The 11597-nt window shown below is 45.0% G+C and overlaps 1 pseudogene; it reads left to right on the top strand.

Annotated features, from left to right (window-relative positions):
- The first annotated feature begins 3750 nt into the window (after positions 1–3750).
- Positions 3751–11597, top strand: part of LOC144374554 (cysteine/serine-rich nuclear protein 1-like) — a 39518-nt pseudogene continuing 31671 nt past the window's right edge.

Raw genomic sequence — 11597 nt, 5'->3', positions numbered from 1 at the left:
GAGACTGTCCAAAGAAGGGGAAGACCCATACCAACACATGATTTGACCCTAGTTCACACAAGACCCAGGAGCCTGAAGTGGCACCTCAGGTGCTTTGGTCCTCAGGGATGAATGAGTGGGACTCCTGAGACTAGAATTGGCAGTTCCAAGCAATGCAAGAGGAGGGCTCAGCTACACCCAGCTGGCTACCATTGTCCAAGCTGCCTGGAAACATCCCTTCATCAGGAATCTGGAGGCCACTGGCTTTAAATTCATTATAATACAACATTTTCCACCCAGGAGTGGTTCCCTCTGCCACCTGTGAACACAGGTCTGAAGAAGCATGATCTGGAACTGAACATGCTCAGGAATGTGCCAGCTTGTGCCTATGTTTTTACATGTGATGACAAATCTTTCACCCTGAAAAAGCACAACTAATGAAACCTTCTGGGCCATCTTGCACCCAGCAAAAAGGTATAGAATTCTTAGGGAAATCAGTGTGCCATAACAAAATTCCTTTAGGGATTTATATTCCAGCCAAGCAAAAAGGATATTTTTCTATTGCCAATATACTTCCCACTGCATTAATATTAACACTTGTGAAATCCAAAAGCACCTTGAAAAGATTCAAAACAGGCATCTAGGCTTTAACAAATATCCACAGGAGCACACGGGAATAAATGACTGATTCACCAGATTATTCTCCTGGCTCCACTAGGGCATTACCTTTATTTTCTGGGCTACTTAAATGAGGAATGTCCATTTTACTGATCTGATTTGTGATTTATGCCATAATGAAATGGACTTGAAACTGTTGCAATAAAAACAGTTGCAAAAGGAGCTCAAGTTCTGGTGTTATAGCTTACAGTCCATGATGATCCCCAAACCTACCTTGTTTTAGAGCACACACGGTTTTACTCAATTGCACACAGTTTCAGGCTAGGAGGGGTCCCAGTGTCTTACAGCCCACATCTTTGAACAGGCCTTCCTAAGTGTCTCAACTGAGCATACGCAGGAAAACTGCCAACCCTCTACTTGTCACAAGTCTTACTGGCATGAATAGGCTTGAGGTCTTCCCAGTAAATGTTCCCCCTGCCTTCCTTTTTGGAGGACAGAGCCCCTTGTAGGAGACCTTTCCTCAGCCTTCTGCCTGTGCTGATTGGCTTTGCAGTCACCCAGGGGGCAATCTTGTGGGGGTTTGGTGACCTTTCCCCTGCGAAACTCACAGGCGGTGAAAACACAACCTTTGATGGAAAAAACGAGGCCCAGCCCTCTCAGTGAACACCTCCTGGATGAAAAATAGCCCTGGGAAAATAGCGGTTCTAGGACCAAGAAAGCGCCTGCACAGGGAACCACCAGGTCTCCAGAGAGAGTCGTGGTTTGAGGGCGCTTGGAGCAGAGGGGAAACCTGGAAATCCACTGGGCGCTGATGCCCCAAGGGCTGATGAGAAACCCCCACTCCCCATAGGGCTAGGAGCAGTGCCAGCAGCAGAACTCAGATGTGCACCAGCCACTTGGAGGCGGAGCCCGGCTTCCTGGCTGTTTTAGTCAGCTTTCTTTGATACTGTGACTAAAAGGAGTCAACCAGCACAATTATAGAGAAGGAAAAGTTTATTTAAGGTCTCCACAGTTTCAGAGGTCTTGGTCCATGGAAGGCTGGCCTCATTCCTCTGGGCTTGGGGTGAGGCAGAACTTCCTGGTGGTGGAAGGAAGCAGCTCACGGGGTGGTCCAGTGGCAGGGGGTGGGGGACTCCACCAGCCAGATTGGGAGTGTACTCCATAGCCATGCCTCCAAGGAATGGCTTCCTCCTGCCACACCCCAAGGGCCTCCAGTTACCACCCAGTCAATCCCATCAGGGATTCATTCACCCATTAAATTAAGGTTAATTAAGCTCAATTCTTTCTCCTCCAAACTTTGTCTTGACTCACACGTGAGCTTTTGGGGCACACCGCACCTAAACCATAACAGGGCTCCTGGAGGAACAAGTCAGGAGGCAGAAAGCTCTGGGCGCGACATTGAGGGAATCCCTAGGAAAAGCATAACATTTACGTAAGTACAAACAAGTAATAAAATTATTAAAAGCCAACAGAAAACACTGCAAAACGCACAGCAAAATTTACCAACAGAAAAATTTCTTCAAAATGAACAAAACAGAGAGATCCCTACAAGGAAACTGCAAACCATGGTTTGTAGCACGGTGTGATCTTGGATTGTGATACCCTGTGGGATGTAAACGGAGACCTTTTCTGCCTAAACCAATATTTTCTAAAATTAAAAAGAGATCGATATTGGGGATGCCTACAAGTCCCAGTAGCCAGTGTTCCCTGAGTTCTATGAGAAAAAAAAAAAATCCAGGCAGCTGTAAGCCACGGATATAGAGATAAGGGAACTGGCACTTGGCTTTGGTGGCTACCTCCCTAGGAGGTACAAACCCCAAATATAGTCAAATCGGAGCTCTCGGTTGCAAAACCAAACTTGTTAGGAAAAAGAAACGCGGATAGTGCTAAAGTGGCAATTGTTGAACTGGCCTTTCAGAAAAATGGCATTCACCAGTACTCACGTTTGAACCCCACATAACCATCACCCACAAAGCTGAAATGGAGTTTGTTCTCGGGAGTCCGGAACTTGCTTCCACTTAAATGGCAGGCGCGGCTGCTAAACCCGAGTTCTTAGGACTAAACATCGGAGGCTGGAATAAACGCTAAGAAATGGCCAATTCGGACTTGCTGGGACAAAGCAATCGCCCTCCAGTGTTAAGTCCTAACTGTCCGTGGACAAACAGGGACTCCAAGGACCAGGAAACCCAAGGCGGGACCCCAGGACGCAATTTATCTTCTAGCTTCGCCACCAATCAGGACACTTCTCATTCTTGGGCAGACAAGGAATGGAAATCACAGGCGCCTCTAAATGGAAGCTTGCAAAGCAAATAAACGCATGACGCAGGGAGGCCAGGGATCCTGACACAGAGTCACCACCTCCACAAAAACAAAACTCGGTTCTTTGGCAGGGAAGGAGAGGAGGGCGCCAGGAAGTTGAGCTGGGAAAGAAAAAGCACAGGCGCCTCTACAGCCAAAGGGCTCTGGAACAGAGCCTCTGAGGCCCTGCCAGCAGGGCTGCCACTAAGGAACTCTGTTCCGGGAAACCGCAGAAATTGCACATTAGAACCCATCAGAGTTATGTATTCGGCGATGCCACCAAGAAAACTCGCGCACAGAACAACTAGTTGAGCAGAGACCAAGAGAAAGTGGGCAGGAGAAAACGGTGCGCTGAGATTCCGCAAAGGACCTCAATAGCCTTTCTGACAGCGACAAACTTCCACTTTGGTGCCAACCTCCTTTTTGGCTCCAACCATGGTGCTGTTACCTAGAATCTGGCCACGCAAAGAAAGGAGCCTTACTGCCACCCAGGCTTGGTGCAAATATGTGCTGTGACTGGAAACTGTCGGGGGCATGCTGCCAGTCAGAGCAAATGGGAAGGCCTGGAAAGGCGACAGGGAAAGGCTCCACCAACCCGCCTAGGATGGAGAAAGGGACCACCCAGGGTGCGGAGAAAAGTTCTCTCCACAGCAACTAAGGGCAGTGCTAAGGAGAAAAGCAGGCTCCTTTCCTTTTGGGTGTGGTGCTAGTGATCCAGGATTCCAGTTGCTGCTGTCATTGGACCCTGCAAAAGCCAAACCCAGTTTATGGCTTTGCCTAAGCCAAAGGCATCGCTTCTGGCTCCATCAGAGGTGCAGCATCTAGATCTACACCAGCTCTGAGAAGGTAGCCGCAATGTCGGTGAGTCAATGCGGCTAGTGAGATTTCCACTCCGCACCTAAACAGTAACAAGGGCTCCTGGAGGAACAAGTCAGGAGGCAGAAAGCTCTGGGCGCGACATTGAGGGAATCCCTAGGAAAAGCATAACATTTACGTAAGTACAAACAAGTAATAAAATTATTAAAAGCCAACAGAAAACACTGCAAAACGCACAGCAAAATTTACCAACAGAAAAATTTCTTCAAAATGAACAAAACAGAGAGATCCCTACAAGGAAACTGCAAACCATGGTTTGTAGCACGGTGTGATCTTGGATTGTGATACCCTGTGGGATGTAAACGGAGACCTTTTCTGCCTAAACCAATATTTTCTAAAATTAAAAAGAGATCGATATTGGGGATGCCTACAAGTCCCAGTAGCCAGTGTTCCCTGAGTTCTATGAGAAAAAAAAAAAATCCAGGCAGCTGTAAGCCACGGATATAGAGATAAGGGAACTGGCACTTGGCTTTGGTGGCTACCTCCCTAGGAGGTACAAACCCCAAATATAGTCAAATCGGAGCTCTCGGTTGCAAAACCAAACTTGTTAGGAAAAAGAAACTGCGGATAGTGCTAAAGTGGCAATTGTTGAACTGGCCTTTCAGAAAAATGGCATTAGCCACTACCCACGTTTGTACCCGACATAATTATCATCCAGAAAGCTGAAATGGAATTTGCTCTCACGAATCCGGAACTTGCTTCCACTTAAATGGCAGGAGCCATTTAAACACCAGAGGCTGGAATAAACGCTAAGAAATGGCCAATCCCGTGGAGTTGGGTGTCTCAGAGAATCCCAGGTGTCATAAAGTGTTATTGTGTGATAGGTGACTCCTGCACCAAACCAAACTATTATTTTTACTGCATATAATAAAATTTTTCTTTCATTTTCTAAAAAAAAAAAAAAAGGAAAAGGAAAAAAGAAAAGAAAAGAAGGGAAAGAAATGGCCAGTCCTGGACTTGCTGGGACTAAGCAATCGCCCTCCAGTATTATTCAGTATTAAGTCCTAACTGGCCATGGACAAACGGGGACTTCCAGGACCAGGAAACCCAAGGCGGGCCCCAGGATGCTATTCAGCTTCTAGCTTTGCCTCCAAACAGGACATTTCTGGTACTTGGGCGGACAAGGATTGGAAACCACAGGCGCCTCTAATTCGAAGCTTGCTAAGCCAATAGGCACAGGACCCAGGGAGGCCAGGGATCCTGACACAGAGTCACGACCTCCACAGAAACAAACCTCAGTTCTTTGGTAGAGAAGAAAAGGAGGGCCTCGGGAAGACTGCTCTGGGAAAGAAAAAGTGCAGGCGCCGCTGTGGCTGAATGGCTTGGGAACAGAGGCACCATGGCCTGCCAGCAGGGCTGCCACTAAGGAACTCTGTTCAGGGCAACCTCAGAAACTGCAAGTTAGAACCCATCAGAGCTGTGTATTCTGTGGTGCCACTGAGAAAGCGCGCACACAGAACAACTAGCTGAGCTGAGACCAAGAGAAAGTGGGCGGGAGAGAAAGGTGCGCTGAGATTCCCCAAAGGACCTCAACTACCATTGCTGCTAGAGACAAACTTCCACTTTGGTGCCAATCTCCACTTTGGCGCCAACCATGGTGCTATTACCTAGAATCTGGTGATGCAAAGAAAGGAGCCTTACTGCCACCCAGGCTTGGTGCAAATATGTGCTGTAACTGGAAAATTGTCAGGAGTGTGCTGCTGCATCAGAGAGCAAATGGGAACACCTGGAAGGACAACCTGGAAAGGCTGTATCAACCAGCCTAGGACAGAGACAGGGACCGCCCAGGGTGGGGAGAAACGTTCTCTCCTTCTCTCCGCACACCTAAAGGCAGTGCTAAGGAGAAAAGCAGGTTCCTTTCGTTTTGGATGCAGTTCTAGTAAACTGAGATTCCAGTTGCTGGCGTCACTGGATCCTGCAAAAGCCAAACCCAGCTTATGGCTTTGCTGAGGCCAAAGGCATTGCTTCTGGCTCCATCAACAGTGCAGCAGGTAAATATCTAAGCTAGCTCTAGAAGGTAGTGGCAATGTTGGTGAGTCAATGTGGCTAGTGAGATTTCCACTCCCACTGGCTGTCCACAAACCCGGGCTTCCCACATAACAAAACCTTTCTTTTTCTTGGCGAAGTCCCAGTTCTCAGTTACCTAAATCTCCAGCTATTGACCCAGAGGGCTGCACATGAGAGCAGGTTGAGTAGCGCCCAAGGCAGGCAGGGATCAGGCTGGTCTAAGGGAAAAGTAAGGCCTCCTGGACACCAACAGCTCCCTTAGCAAGAAGCAGTGCTGGGCCCTCCTTGCATGCCACCCCTCTGTCTTGGTCTGCGACCCCTCTCCTTTAAAGACACCTCAGCGCTTTTATGAGTCAGAAACGCATTTCTTTGTGACAGGAAACTCTGCCCCCAAACCTTCAAACTAGGGCTCCCTAGTTACTTAGCTGGGGTTCTGTCAATGTTTTAAATGAGTCATTGATGGTTTCTCTGTCTTGAGATGTTGCTATGGTGGCAAAGTTTCAAGCATTTGAATCTTCCCTTTCCACTCACTTTTCAAGTAAGACTGATGCCTCTGAATTACTATTTTCTACAAAGTATGGAGGTGCCACTGCACAGGAGGAAATTGCTCTGTCCCACGACTTTTTTATGCTTCCCCCCAAAATCTGCACTATTGGAAGGGATGCCCCACAGAGACTGCAGACTCTACCATGTGCATCTCCAGCAGCCCTTAAGATTTCCCACACTCCTCTGGCTGGTCCCATCAAATCAATTCCATCTTTTCCAAGATGAACCTTGGCTGTTTGCAGGAAGGGACAGGTGCCCCAGAGAGATTAGGGGATCCCTTTTGCACTCTTATCTCACCTACTCTCAAGCTGGCTACTACAGTCTTCCCACACTATCCTACCATTTCCTCCCCTAGCCAAAGCCCTCTTGGTACTTGAAGCATCTCCAATTGCCTCCTTCGCTGTGAGTCTGGAGAATGAAGAAAGAAGTGCCTTATCCCCACAGGAAAAGTTACAGCCACCTTATCAGGACCAAGAGGCCAGGGCAGAGAGCTGTTTAAAGCAAAACTGGGGGCTCATTAGTTCTATCTCCCACTCACCCACCCCTTGCCTCTTTCTTTCTTTCCTTCTTTCTTTCTTTCTTTCTTTCTTTCTTTCTTTCTTTCTTTCTTTCTTTCTTTCTTTATCTCTCTCTCTCTCTCTCTCTCTCTCTCTCTCTTTCTTTCTTTCTTTCTTCCTCACTTTGCAGTATTGCAGATTGAACCTAGGTACTTGAGGCATGCTGAGCAAGTGCTATACCACTGAACTAAACCCCCAACCCTTCCCCTCCAACCTAACCTTGCACCTTAACAGAAATGTTGGAATAGGCACCCCTAGTGGTAAGGGTAACGAACTCCCCTTTAGGAATCTAAAGAGGAGTTTCATAGGAGTCACTCCCCTGAAGGAGTGTGCATCAGAGCTACTTAGGGCCTTGAAATTCAGTCTAATTCCAGTGTGGTGTGCGTCTGTGAGAATGGCCAGAGACTGATCATGGGAACGGCATATTCCCCATGAGGAGAAATTGGCAGCCTGAAATTGGCTACATTCTGGGCAGGCTGGCAATGTCAGGTGTATAGGTGCCATGCCATGGTTTCAACCACCCAGGGCCAATTTGGGGGCACAGAAAAACGTGATGTGGAGCCTTTCACAGTGTCTGTCTTCATTTGCAATGGAAAGAGGAAACAAAGTGTAAACAGAGAGAGATGTCTTGTAAAATGTCTGTAAAATGTTCTTAAGGAAAGATTCACTAAACCAAGATAAGCAGCACAATAACGAGACTTATTGACTGTTAGGATACTAGTGAATTGGGATTCCAGGAGCTGGCGTCACTGGACCCTGCAAAAGCCAAACCAAGCTTTTGCATTTGAAGCAAAAATGCAGAAAGGAAGTTTGGAAGCACAGCAATGTGCACAAGTGAACCTTGTGGGAAATGTGGACATGGATTAGAAGCTATGCAGTAATGTCTTAGAGAGATAGTAACAACACATGTCCATGCTTTCCAGGAAAACAAAGAAAAGCTTTTTCTCCACCTTGGTAGGTTCAATAGCCGTGGTTGGGACTGTGAAATAATTTGGAAACACCTGAACAGGACCAAAGGCATAACAGATTTATGAATTGTAAGTTTTGTGTGTATGGAGGCAACACAGAAAGACCTAATTACTCCAAGTGGTGAAATTGGAAAACTTACAATTACCTTAATAGGGAATTAAGATAGTTTGTAGAGAATGTCTGTTTGAGTGTGGTGGAAAATTCTCTAATCAGAGGCAGATGTAATTTTTCCTAGGGTGAATACTAATGATGATCAAGTTATTTGGGAAAGCCCTACTTTTAGGTATAAGGAGAGATTTCAGAAACTCAAATGCCTTTAGTTCAAAATAATTCTTATGCCAAAGTGGCATATATTGAGGGGGGCATATCCTTACCTTCTTTCATAATCCCCTTCATTAGGAAAACTCCTAATTGTAACAACTATTTTAATTTGGTTCCTGTCACTATAACAGAATCTCAGGAACCAGGCAATTTATTAAGAAAATAAATACATTCTTTATGGGTTCTGGAGTCAAGGAGGTCAAAGAACATGGTGCAGGTGACTGACAAGGGCCTTTTTGCTACCTTGTCCTATGATGGAAAGGCACAGGAACATGTGTGCGAAGGCCCATTACTGAAAGCCCTTTTGTAAAGTGCACTGAAGCCTAGCCCTGCTGGCCTAATCATGTTTATAAGGCCCCACCTTCCAGTACTGTTGCATGGGGGAATTCAGATTCCTATGAATAAGCTTTCCGGGATATACTTAAACCATAGCAAGGATCTCCACCTCCTTATTTCAAATGTCAATTTGAGGCTCAATACTGACTTAACAGTGATAACCCCTGGGCCAGGTAGTTCAGGTGAAAATAAAGACCAGGGCAACCAATGAGCAGAAGTAAAAGAGAACATTTCCCAGGGTCAGTAACACTGAGATAGACAGTGCACAATTCTTCCTGTAGCCTTTTGTCTCAACAGAGAACTCCACTGTGTCACCTTATTCACCAGCCAAAAAGAGAGCATTTTTCCATTGGTCTCCTGGATTGAAAATTCACCCTTCCCCCTGGCCATTAAGTGTCAATTTTGCATCCTTGTTGCAGCTCAAAGGAGTTTGCTTTGAGATGCTCTCTAGAAGAGATGGATGGATTTTAAGTACCCTGATTCTCTAGTTTAGCAGGGTGAAGAGGAGCTCCCTGAGTAGCACTTCCAATATACTTATGGAAGAATTTTTCCTGATTTGGGTAAGTTGTTTCTAATAATCTAGGGCTGTATTCAGCTACTGATTCCAGGAGCTCACCCAGCTCTGGGTTAAAACTGTGTTTCTCTCCTGTGAAAGGAAAGCAGCAGTGTGTGGGGACAGCATGAACCAGGGCCTAGTTGAGTTCAGATTACACAAGGCATCTTGAGTTCGTGAATGTTATGGCATTAATGTGAACCACTAAGAACCTAGTGAGAATTTCTTCTTTCACTAAACTTTGGTGTGAGTCTTAGTGCACTTGCCTAGGAACATGTACTGAGGACAGTGAATGCAGACATCATTCTCCCTAGAAAAGGGAATGTGTACATAGGGGGTGATATTAAACAAAACCCCTTTAAACTGAGGATTCCCTGAAATCACTGTCCATATTGGGCCATGCCAGATGCTAGCCAGAAAAGGGGCAGGTCCCAAGATAAGTTCCACAACTACCAGCAGCAAGGCTAGAGTGTGGCTGGAAATATGTCTACCAGTCCTAAGAGCCAAAAGTATTCTTATCATAAAAATGTAAGGAAGGAAAGCATAAATCATTTTAAATTTAGCTTACATTGGCTATAGATAAGAGAGGCATTACAATGGAAAATTGGGAACTTTGAGGACTAGTGGGAGAGTTCACTTGTTGCTTCTGGATTGGTCAATGTTCATAGTCCAGAAAGTTCACACATAAGCTAGATGTGGTGGCTCTAGTAAACTGCCTTTAGTTCAAAATAATCCTTATGCTAAAGTGGCATACATTGAGGGTGGCATATCCTGACCTTCTTTCATAATCCTCTTCATTAAGAAAACTCCTAATTATAAGTGAAAATTTCAAAATATATTCGAGAATGTGGGATGTATCTGTTAATCTGTCGCTAAGCAGTGAACTCATTGAAAATCAATCTCTCTCTCTCTCTCTCTCTCTCTCTCTCTCCATGCCTTGGATTTGAAATTTGTAATATCTCATTTTTTTAAACTAGTGATAAGTAATATGGCATGAAGTGTTCAGTCTCTGGATAGAATTAGAGTTAGGATTATGGTGAAGGAAGTAGGGAAGTTCAAAGCAAGAACAGGAAAAAGGATGCCACTAAAAAAAAGAATGAGACAGCGAGGGAGGGAACATTCATCCTAGATTTCTGAGTTACTGTTAACGATTCTGGGTGTCATTATTCAACACAGGGAATACACATGGAGGGTAGGCTTAGTATTGAAATGTCTGAGTGCATCCAGTGCAAGTGTTCAGTACATAAAAAGGAATCAATTTTTGGAGATTCAGAGCTTGAGTTGGGGGAATAGATTCATGTGGGGGACAGATTTACTCTCCTGCTTGGTATTTCAGGACAAGGGACTGGATGAGCCCTTCAGAAGTGAGTGTATGGCATGAGAAGGATGCAGATCCAGGTCCCCAGTGAACTCAAATTGTTAAAAGCTGAATGTGGTACCAAATCCAAGTCCGGGTACTCACCCCTGATAAGCAAATACTTGGAAATCAAGAATTCAGAAACAATCAGGTTTACTCAAGGGTTGGCACCCTGAGAAGTTGGGGTGCAGACATCATTCCCAGAAAGACCACCACAGGGAACTCAGGTGCATGAATGGGGTTGTAAAAGGAGGGAAATGAGGTGTAATGAGCAATGGGCAGGAAGAAGGTGTGATGGGGATGATCTTCATCCAGGGCATCTGTCTGCTTCACAGTTTTCCCTCCTCAGAACACTCCAACCAACATGAACCTCCTGGGAATAGTTCCTATATTTCTTTAGCCACACTGATTACTTTTCTGCAAGTCAGATCTCACAGCAATATACATGCTTTGTTTTAACTGATGCACAGAAGCGAAGACTTAGGAGGTGTATTCCACATTCTGATATAATCTGAAGGTCACCAAATGATCTAGGTTTCATCAATCTAAAGAAAGGCTATGTAGCAGCGAAGATAGTGGTAAGTTAGGTGCAAACTTTCTTTACAATTTAGAATACTTGGCAAAGAGAAGGGAAGAAAACTTACCAAGCAACAACTCACGTGACAGAGGCTACAATTACAAACATTGAGGAAAAATTGTACTTGTTTTACTTTGTCTATAAATAAGTAGGTCTTTTCTCAGACAGAACTTTACAGTTTGAAAAAGACTGAATAATATGCATAAAAATCTATTTAAAAATTACAAACAAAGAAAAGTTTTAGAATATAATCTAGCTTTTTTTAATGAGCTATCCTCAAATAGTAGAGCAAACTACACTTTGACAACATAAGTAAGATGGCAGTGGGTGTAGTATTTTAAAGGGAAATGTAAGGAAGCAACCTAAATTCAGAATACATCTATACTTCAAACCCAAATGTTAACTTTTTGGTCAGTGTACATCTTTCTGTTTCTCTGGTGCATTCTCTCTCTCTCTCTCTCTCTCTCTCTCTCTCTCTCTCTCTCTCTCACACACACACACACACACACACACACACACACACCTACAAGCTGAAGATGATCACAATCCAAACATTTAAATTGGGCAATAAGGCATTAGAAATATAATATTATGAATCCAAAT

Source organism: Ictidomys tridecemlineatus, unplaced genomic scaffold (genome assembly GCF_052094955.1).
Source record: "Ictidomys tridecemlineatus isolate mIctTri1 unplaced genomic scaffold, mIctTri1.hap1 Scaffold_746, whole genome shotgun sequence".
NCBI classification, from domain to species: Eukaryota; Metazoa; Chordata; class Mammalia; order Rodentia; family Sciuridae; genus Ictidomys; species Ictidomys tridecemlineatus.
This window is presented reverse-complemented; position numbering and strand designations above follow the sequence as displayed.